Source organism: Mus caroli, chromosome 11 (assembly GCF_900094665.2).
Source record: "Mus caroli chromosome 11, CAROLI_EIJ_v1.1, whole genome shotgun sequence".
NCBI classification, from domain to species: domain Eukaryota; kingdom Metazoa; phylum Chordata; class Mammalia; order Rodentia; family Muridae; genus Mus; species Mus caroli.
The window spans coordinates 91448618-91459192 of NC_034580.1; the positions used below are offsets into that span (position 1 = coordinate 91448618).

General features: G+C 47.0%; 1 long non-coding RNA gene across 1 annotated transcript in view; it reads right to left on the reverse strand.

Annotated features, from left to right (window-relative positions):
• Positions 1-625: 625 nt before the first annotated feature.
• The window catches only part of LOC110306278, a 12039-nt gene continuing 2089 nt past the window's right edge, over positions 626-10575 (reverse strand). The window contains exon 2 of the long non-coding RNA XR_002379247.2: positions 626-1035. This is a non-coding gene — a long non-coding RNA (uncharacterized LOC110306278). The remainder of the gene's footprint in view (positions 1036-10575) is intronic.

Sequence of the window (10575 nt, forward strand, 5' to 3'; positions counted from 1 at the left end):
CTTTGTAGACCAGGCTGGCCTCGAACTCAGAAATCCACCTGCCTCTGCCTCCCGAGTGCTGGGATTAAAGGCGTGCGCCACCACGCCCGGCTTTTGATGAACTTCTTAGTTCAGTCCTGAGACATCCTCACCCGCCCTGGTGGTGGTTGTGCCTCCTCTACCCATGCCAGCAGTCTGCCAGTTCTCTGGAGTTACACACACACACACACACACACACACACACAAGCAAGTTTCACTAAAACTCTTCCTGGTGTCTTGACACCCACCCAGCCCAAACCTCCAGCCTTCAGCTATAAAAGTCATCTCTTGAGCTTCCCATTGTGTCAGACCACATAGGCTCACTGTGACCCTATCAGATCGAACATACCCTTCTGCCTACAATTCCTCCCCCTACTTGCTTTCTCTCAGTGATCCAAAGAATCCAGAGCAGACTCTCGAGGCTGATTAGATACAATACGAGCTTCTGGGGGATTTTCAGGGCCCTACCACAAGTTTTTATTCTGATTGCCCAATAGTGTCTCTCCTCATCCCCAAAAGCATCCCTTCCTGTCCCCAGTAGTGTCCCTTCCCATCCTCGGCACACAAATCTCAGGAATGTAACTGTCAACATCCGAACAACAGCATGAACCTTTTCAAGAGAAACCTTTTCATGTTTATAGCCAATTCATTTGACAGACATATATAGACGAGAGGCTATGGGCCAGGTACAGTGACAGTCACTGAAATAGCTCTTTTGATGTTGGGGGAAAGATAGGCCTGTTGCTGTAGAGTGAGTGAGGGGCACGCGTGAGCAGGGCGGGTAGACAGTGACAGAGACAGATGTACTGAGGGTCAGATGGAGCAGTGCTCAGGGCTTCCCCAAATCCTGCTCTGCCACCCACCATGCTCTCCTCTAGCTTTCCATCCTGGGTTCTTCACATCACCCGGAGTGCCTTGCTGGGAGGAATGGAGAATGGTCACATGGCATGTTCCCATAGGCACCACATTGTTCTTCTGCAGTGGAAAAAGTTCCTCCATCCCTGCAATCAGCATCCTCTGGAAGTGATACAGGAAACAGACAACAAAAATCAGAGTCGTAGCCGGGCGTGGTGGCGCACGCCTTTAATCCCAGCACTCGGGAGGCAGAGGCAGGCGGATTTCTGAGTTCGAGGCCAGCCTGGTCTACAAAGTGAATTCCAGGACAGCCAGGGCTACACAGAGAAACCCTGTCTCGAAAAACCAAACCAAACCAAACCAAAAAAAAAAAAAAAAATCCTTTGGAGACTGGGCTTGGTTAGTAAAATGCTTGCTAAACAAGCCTGAGGACCTGAATTCAATCTCTAGCCCAGAGGCTGTCTGGGGTTTGATGGTCAGCCAGTCTTGCCAAGTCAGTAAGCTCTAGGTTCAATGAAAGACCCTATCTCAGAAGCTCAGATGACAAATGACAGAGGAAGACACTCAGTGTTGACATGTGGCCTCCACACACGTGTGTGAGCATGAGCATGCTCACCTCACGTACACACCCTTTAAACAATGGAAGTTATGAAGGGCTACAAAAAGCCCCCTCTATTCCACCTAGTTAGGAAGTAATAGCTCTCATCTTGTGGGGAAAGAAGTCTGCTGTGCTTGGCTTCCGCTACAGGGGTGAGTGGCTCTCCTGGGTGAGACCTGTTCATGAAGGAAGGCTCTAACTCCCAGTGTGGTTGCCTGACGTGGGGTGCATATTTAACCAAGCTAATCAGGAGAAAAGTCTTCTAACTGCCTCACCAAGGCAAGATGCTACAGATCTCTCCTTCTCTCTTATCTGCCCCAGACCACCTGGCAAGTTATGAGACGTTCTCTACTCTGAATGCACAGCTCCCGTAAACCAATGTAAGCAAGTGGCCTTTGGGTCTGATCACCCCATTTCCTTAAGCATAAACGTTCAGATGGATAATTTTGCAAGGACGTGATAACAGGGGAGAACGTGGGAGCCAGAACATGCTTAACTGTTCTCCGGGTCCTCTCATAATTGGGGCTGTCCCCCACAACTTGGTGACTCTGTCTCCAGGGAACCTTGGCCCAGGGGTAGAATTCCTGGTCATGAAACTGGGATAGCTCTCAAAAATGCTAAGAGAGACGCTGCTATGCTTAGGAAAGCAATCCTTTTTAGGGCTGCCTGGCAACAGCGAGAAGTGGGGCTATGCAGCGAGATAGGTGTGAGAAATAACATGGCGGAAATGCTGCCCTACGTGTGGAGTTTCCCAAATCAAAGGGTAGGTCATTACGAGTGTAGAGCCCTTCCCCTCCTCTCTTCCCTTCCCCCTTTTTTTCTTCTATTCCTCTTTTCTCCTTCCTCTTCCTCTCCCCCTCCCCTGCCTTTTTGCTTCCCTGTGGAATTGAACAGAGAGTCCCTACATGAGGAGACCTCTTTGTCGTTCACAGCCAAGCACACCCTTTACCTATCTAGCTTTTATTCCAGCCTCAGCTCAGCTTCAGGCCTTTTATATTACCTTGCCCAGCTGGTCAAGCCCTGGTTGCACGCTCCTTTCTCGGAACTCCAGTTCCATTGCATAAATAAGGCTTGCCTTTTGATATGTTGGACGACACACACCTGATGTTTGTGTAGATGGCAAGACCATTCATTTTAGTCCCGTAAAGCACTGAGCACAGGGATGAGCCCTCATAGGACTTGATGGAGCTCATTGAACTCGGGAGAATGTGTCCTGAAAGGTGGCCACCAGAACAGTGAAAGTGGAGAAACATCTCATACAACATCAGTTAGATTCCTGATAGACAGAATCCACACCTTCAGATGCACCACAGTGGGGCAGGCTGGAGGCTGGAGGCCATCTCTCACAATGCCATGGAGTTCAATTATCTGTGGGGAAGCCTTCGGTCCAGGCAATTCCAAACAGCAGTGTGCACCTTAGGAAGAAACTGGGAATCCGAAGCACGTCTGAAAGCTTTCTGTAGGATTGTCAACATGGAAGGACTCACCCGAGACTAAAGACCAGCGTGAATGTTGGCGACGTAAGGAACACGACAGATATTTCTCTTTATAGTAAAGCTGTCTCCAGAATCACTGCTCAGTCCGAGGAACTGAGAGTTGGAGAGGAAGTTGTATATACATTGGGGACTGTTGGATTATTATAATCTCCTCCTCCTCCTTACCCGCCCCCTCCTTCTCCTTCTTTTGAATGGATCTCATGAGTTCTGATCCTCCTGCATTCATTTCCTAAGTGCTGGGATTACAGGCGTGTACCACCACACTTAGTTTATACACCACTGGGGACCAAACCCAAAGCTTTCTGTGTGCTGGACAAGGATTCTACCAGTTGAGCTGCATCCCAGTCCAGAACCTTTTTTTTTTTTTCTTCTTAAACCTGAAGCACCATCTCCTTTATCCTCATAAGAAAGTAGTAGTAGCCGGGTGTGGTGGCGCACGCCTTTAATCCCAGCACTCGGGAGGCAGAGGCAGGAGGATTTCTGAGTTCGAGGCCAGCCTGGTCTACAAAGAGAGTTCCAGGACAGCCAGGGCTACACAGAGAAACCCTGTCTTGGAAAAACAAAAACAAAAACAAAAACAAAAAAACAAGAAAGTAGTAGTTTACCCAGGGAACACTATTGGTGGGAGTATCACACTAATGGGCCAGGGCACAGTAGAAGTCAAGGAAGAGCCCCAGTACTTGGTAGCCTCCATTTTATGGCGGCTAAAGGATACCAAAGAGGAAAGAGGAAACCCTAGCCTCCTCAAATAGCCTATAATCCAGGGAGGCCCTGCTTTAACCAGACTGAATACAAGATGTAGCAGAACACAGAGGAAGTGGCCCAAGGCCCTGTGGGGGAAGTAGGGAAGGCTTCCCAGAGGAGGTGGTCATTGGAGCTCTCAGCCAGGTAAACAAGTACAGATGGGGTGTTCCAGGTGGAAGATGTGACATGGATGAACACTTAGACAAAGGAGCATGGCCTGCTGTAGATGCTGTAGATGTTCAACATGTGCAGCATTAGGGGAGTCAGGGGTAAGTGAAGTTGACCTCATTTGGACAAGTCCCGAAATGCCTTGCAAAAGAGTCTGGATTTCCACGTAAGCTATGGAGAGCTGGATGTATTTCCTATGGCTGCTCTAGCAAATCGCCACACACCAGGTAAGATGAAAAGACACACATGTGAAGTCTCACTGGGCTGCCGTGGGCTACTAGGGAGAACTGATTCCTTGCTGGCTCACTTCTGCTTCTCCCGGCAGCCCACAATCCTCAGCTCACATCCTCCATCTTCACAGCCAGCATCACATGGTTTCAATCCTGTTTCCCTAACTGTATCTCAGACTCCAGCATTCTTCTGCCTCTGTCTTCAAGGGGCTCCAGGGATGGCACCAGGTCCATTAGAATCAGTATAAGCACCACACCCCTGAACTCTGTCACCTTGCAAAATCCCTTTTGCAATGTAAAGTGGCAGATGTAAAGGTTCAGAGAAGTGGGTGTGGGCCTTTGGAGGGGGGTCACTATTCTATGCATACACAACAGGAAACAGTGAAGAAACCTGAGTGAAGCTTGAGGTGCCTGGTAGCACGGCAGGGTGGCTCAGTGAGATGGTTGTACAGTCTAGACGGATGGCTCAGTGGTCTGCTCCTACAGAAGACCAGAGCTCAAGTCTTAGCACCGATGTGGTAAAAGTCACAATCAGCTATAATTCCGGTTCCAGGGGGATCTGAGCCTCTCGTCTGGGCACCAGGTATGCATATGGTGCACATGCATACGTGTGGGCACTCACGGTATCCACACTAAAAAAAAAAAAAAGTCTTGGGGAAAGAAAAAAAAATCCACTGGCGTGGGCTATGACAACACCAGTGGGTTTTTTTTTTTCTTTCCCCAAGACTTTTTTTGGAGTATGGTCTCTGTACTTGGGTTTTCTTGTCTATAAAACGGACAAAAATACCTTGCTTTTTCCCTAGTTATTCAGGTTATACGGGGTAGCAGTGATGAAAGTTAGGACAGGAGGAACCCTTCAGTAAACTGCAAATATCTTGCTCAGTGCTAAAAACAGAACCTAGCCCACTATAAGGCTCATCAGCATAGGAAGGAAGGAGACACCCGAGCAGAGCAGAGCACCAGGGATTCTCTGCATGAGAACGCGTGATACTATAATCCTCCGGAAGAGGCTCGCCTGCTTCCTCTGTTGGCAGAAGGAAACAAAGGCTGGAAGCTGCCTACATCTGTTCTCCTTTCTGCTGAGATTTGTTCTGGATGTTAAAGAGTAAATGATTTCTTTGTTTGTATGTTGAGACAGGGTTTCTCTGTAGCTCTGTCCCGGAACTCATTCTGGAGACCAGGCTGGCCTGGAACTCAGAGATCTGCCTGCCTCTGCACACAAGGTTTGCCTGGAGCTACAATGTAGCCCTGGCTGGCCTCAATCTCCTGGTGATCCTCCTTCCTCAGCTTTCCAAGTGTTGGGATTACCAACATAAGCTGCCACTACCAGCTATGGATACTTATTTAATTCTTCAATGCTATTTATTTATTCCCCCCCCAACTCCACCCCCGAGATTTTCACAACATTGTGGGTGAAATTCGGCCATTTGAAGACTTGGTAATGTTTCAGCCAGATACCCAGTATGCTGATATATATACTTGACTGATTTGGTAGTGACCCATTCTGGTTTCCTAATGCCCTTACATGCCTTCGGTCATCTACTTTGTCCCCACTATGGCACCAACAGGCTCCTTGTTCTTGTTCCTTTTTTTTTTGTTTGTTTTTTGTTTTTTTGGTTTGTTTTTCAAGACAGGGTTTCTCTATATAGCCCTGGCTGTCCTAGAACTCACTCTGTAGACCAGGCTGGCCTCGAACTCAGAGATCCACCTGCCTCTGCCTCCCGAGTGCTGGGGATTAAAGGCCTGCATCACCACTGCCCGGCTCTCTTTCCTTTGTTGATTTCTTCTCTAAGTTCCTCCATGGATACAGATCTAGGGGTTTGCCTATCAGTAGGGTTTTCAAACAAAACAACTTGGCCAGTGAAGTTTGGATTTCAGACAAACAAAGCATAAATTTAAGGTAAGTATATTCCAAATAGTACTGCCTGTCGAATAGTGCATTACTAACCCGTTATTGGATTAAGTGGGACTTTCCATTCTGTAGCATCACCATGGAACCCTTCACTTTGTTCTCTGATACTGTTTACAAGGCAAACTGGCACTCAAGTCTAGAACTTTTCAATGTCCCTCATTACATAGTAACAAAGAGGAGAGAGGGAAGAGGATGGTTCTGGAGGGAGGGTGGCCAAATTGGGCTCTGGTCCCTGTGGTCTCATGACACAGACCCTCTGCTGCCTGGCTCTGTGCTTCACGACACACACAGGCAAGCCCCACTTCAGCCTCCCTCCCTGAGGTCTAAAGAGCACCCAGGATACTCATTCTGCTGAAGTACATTGAGATTGCTGCTTGGCTTTCATTTGAAAAAGAAACGTGGCACATATGTGTAAATCCCACCCTTGGAAGGCTGAGGCAGAAGGATTGCACGTTTGAAAGACCATCTTTCAACATTGTAATCAATCAACTCATCTGGATGCTGTACAAAGCATGTTTTACATGGCAGCCTGGAATAATGTCAACTCTCCCCGCCGGTGGGCTATGCATTGGATTAGAGTATGTGATCTGCTGTAACAAGCTATTGTTTGAATATACAAGACTGGTCTTTCTATTGACAAAAAAAAAGCTTTCTCACCAAAGATCCATTCCGGGTGCTCCCCTAGTCTAGCATCCTTCTCCCCACTGACCCCCTCCACTGACCCCTCATCCCCAATTCCTCATTCTAAATTTCCTTCCATGGTCTGTGGATTAGTTACCTGATACTCCTCCCATCTCAATATCTTTTTATCTTTTTTTCCTTCTTTCTTTCTTTTCTTCCTTCCTTCTCCTCCTTCTTCTCCTCCTCCTCCTCCTCCTCCTCCTCCTCTTCTTCTTCTTCTTCTTCTTCTTCTTCTTCTTCTTCTTCTTCTTCTTCTTCCTCTTCTCTCTCTCTCTCTGTCTCCCTCTCTCTCCCTCTGTTTCTTTGACAATATTTCCTGCCTGTTCCTGCCCCTGTCTCCCAAGTGCAGGGTGTAAAGGCGTGCACCACCATGTCTGGCCCAGATTATCGTGACTAAAGGCCAAAACTCAGTACTGGGCCAGCCAAGACCTATCCCTGCAGCCCGTCAGCCCCTCCACTCCCAGGAGCACTTTTTGGGTATCCACAGCAGTCTTAGTCTTGTCTCACTGTCTCAGACAGACTTCCATTCACATCAGTGTCGTCCAGCCATCCTGTGGTGTTAACATCTCCATTTCCACTCTTTTAAGTATCCTTTCCGAGACTAAACCATGCAGAATATTTTAACAGCTCATGAAATCTTTTTTTTTTTTTAAGGTTTACTTTTATTTCATGTGTATGTGGAAGTGTCTGCATGTATGTATGTGTGTCCCGTGAGTGCCTGGTATCTGTGGAGGTTAGAAGAGGGTGTCAGAAACCCTGGATCTGGAATTGGCAAGTGGTTGTGAGCTACCATGTGGTGCGTGGTGGGATCAAATTCTAGTTCTCCTCAAAAACAGTAAGTGTTGTGGCTGAGCCATCCCTCCAGCCTACACCCCCACTCCCACCCCTCACTGACCCCCACCCCCTAGCATGTAGTCTTAAAAGAAATCCTGGGATGTTATTTCGAGTAATGAACACAGCCACCTAACCAAGGCGGGAGGCCTTGGGGGCTCGCAAGGGATTCCTGCTGTATCCTCAGGTGCACAAGGGCAATGGATACACTTTCAAACCCTTATTTACTTTCTAGGAAACATGGCCCTGAGGGGTCAGGGGAGTTAAAGACGTACTGGAACAACCTCTAAGAAAAACTTGCTCCAGATAAGGTCTCTGCATCCTTAATTGTTATTGTTATTGTTATTAACCAGCTCCTATGAAAAGCTGCCACAGGTTTGTTAACAACCTCAGGTCTGAGTTTAATTAATACCTCTGAAGGCTGAGCCCTCAGGCAACTTGTTGTCCACCCCCACAACTCCTCAAGCAGGCTCCACCTCCTCTGACTCCGATCACCAGGCCCTCTTAGTCAGATCGGCCTTTATTCTCAGTCCAGCCAATCCCTGCTTTTCCAGGCCCCTTGCTCCGGGGAAGGTTTGTTATTCACACCTATCTCCTTTGACCTTCTTTCTCTGTTTTTGCAGCTACCAAGTTTCCTCTTCAAGAGTCAAGCCTCTGGGAGTTGAAATCTGAGGTGCCCAGAATTCCCTAGCAGTCCCCAGTTCCTGCTCTGCTTCCCCATCTCCTCCTGAGAACTTCCGGATGCTTCTCAGGTGGTACAGCCGGTTAGGTGGGTTGGCTGGTTTAGGGTTACAGAGTTTGGCACTGACTCTAGCCCCTCTCAGCGGCCCTCTTTAATTAATTCCAATTAAAAGAAACCTCCATTGGACCTCAGTGTGTGCCTCTGGGGCACATGTCACATCAATTACAACAAAACAAAACAAAACAAAACAAACCATAAAAACAATTAATCCTAAAAGGTGCATGAGCCTCTTTGAAGAGTCATATACAACTACAGACTAAGGGACTTGTAAACCTTTGCTATAAATAAACCTCTAGGACAAACCCTAAGGAGGAAGGAACTTAGGCCCAATTTCCGAAGGCATTTCTCTTAGTACTAGACTCTCAAATGTCTTAACGTCTACCTCTCCATTCTAGGAAGTGGGCCATTTGGCAAAAGCAAGGATGAATCTTTCCTGTGTGCTCCCATTGAGTTCATCAATCATTTTACCATCACTATATGCAAGGTCTATGAAGATGTAACCCACTGGGGAGAGAGAAGGAGGCAGAGATCCATCCTCCTTCCTTCCTCCCTCCCCACCTCTTCCCTTTTAATTATTTGTTGTCTTTTTATTATTACTATGATTGATTTTGGAGAAAGAGAAAGATCTACTGTGTAGATCTGGCTGGCCTCAAACCTCAAACTCATAGAGATCTGCCTGCCTCTGCCTCCCTAATGCTAGAACTGATCAAAGGTGTGAGCGACCTCTTTACTTTTATAGACTTCCATTTATTTTTATCATATATATATAGCCTGCACGTATGTCTATGTCATGTACATGCCTGGTACTTGCATGGGTCCTGAGAATCAAAACCCAAGTTCTTTTTTTTTTTTTTTTTGTTTTTGTTTTTCGAGACAGGGTTTCTCTGTATAGCCCTGGCTGTCCTGGAACTCACTTTGTAGACCAGGCTGGACTTGAACTCAGAAATCCGCCTGCCTCTGCCTCCCGAGTGCTGGGATTAAAGGCGTGCGCCACCACGCCCGGCTACCCAAGTTCTTTAGAAGAGCAGCCGGTACTCCTAACTGCTGAGCTGTCTATACCCCTTATAAATATTTTTTCATCTGTGAAAAGTAAGTTGGCAGACTGAGATAAGTTCTAACCCTCAGTATTACTAATATTGTCCTTTTTGCCTGACTGGAATTAAAATAATATTGGTAGACCAGATAAACATAGCTCTCCTTATCTGTTGAACTCATTCATCCATTGGTGTGTGTTGACTACAAATCACTTTGTTCTTTTATGTTTATCAGCATCCTGGCTGACCATTTGAGTCCAAAATTTCAGAGGGCAGAGACCATGTCTGTTCCATTTGCTTTGTATGGTGTCCAGCAAAGAGCTACAGGGTGGGGTTAGAGAAGTCTTGGACTTGGACCCTGGCAGCCCAGGTTCTAGCTCTGCCCATGTGACTCTTAAAATTAGGGCCTTAACAGGGCATGGTGGTGCACGCCTTTAATCCCAGCACTCGGGAGGCAGAGGCAGGTGGATTTCTGAGTTCAAGTCCAGCCTAGTCTCCAAAGTGAGTTCCAGGACAGCCAGGGCTACACAGAGAAACCCTGTCTTGAAAAGCAAAAAACAAACAAATGAACAAACAAAAAGAAAGAAAGGAAGAAAAAATATGTGAGGGGCTGGAGAAATGGCTCAGAGGTTAAGAGCACCAGACGCCCCTCCAGAGGGAACCTGGGGTTCAATTCCCAGCACCCACATGGCTCACTGTCTGTGACTCCCGTTCTAGGGCATCTGGCACCCCCACACAGACATGCATGTATGCAAAACACTAATGTTTATAATATATATTAAGACTATGTAACAGTTTTTTACAGTAGGGTTATCAACTGCATTCCCCACCCCCATCCCCAGACTAGCACAGTGGGAACTAGGGAACTTGGGTCTTGGTTTGGCTCTGTCGTCTACTGATTTGGATGACTTTGGCTAAGCCATCAAAACATTCCTTGGCTTAAATGTCCTTCACTGGGAATAATACCTGTTCTGCCTGCCCTTGCAGTCATTGGAAGAGCTGATGAGATAACGGATGTGCAGTGAGGCAGGCGGAACGGCTCATTGGATAAAACTGCTTGTCCCTAAGCCTGATGACTGATGTCAGTGCACAGAACCACGTGGTGGAAAGAGAGAACTGACTCCCACAAGTTGTCCTTCGACCTCTACACACACGGAGTGGCCAACTACACACATGCATACATGCATAAACATACATAATAAAAAGGTAATATATACATATATATTTTTTTTTAATTTTTTTTTTTTTTTTTTTTTTTTTTTTTTT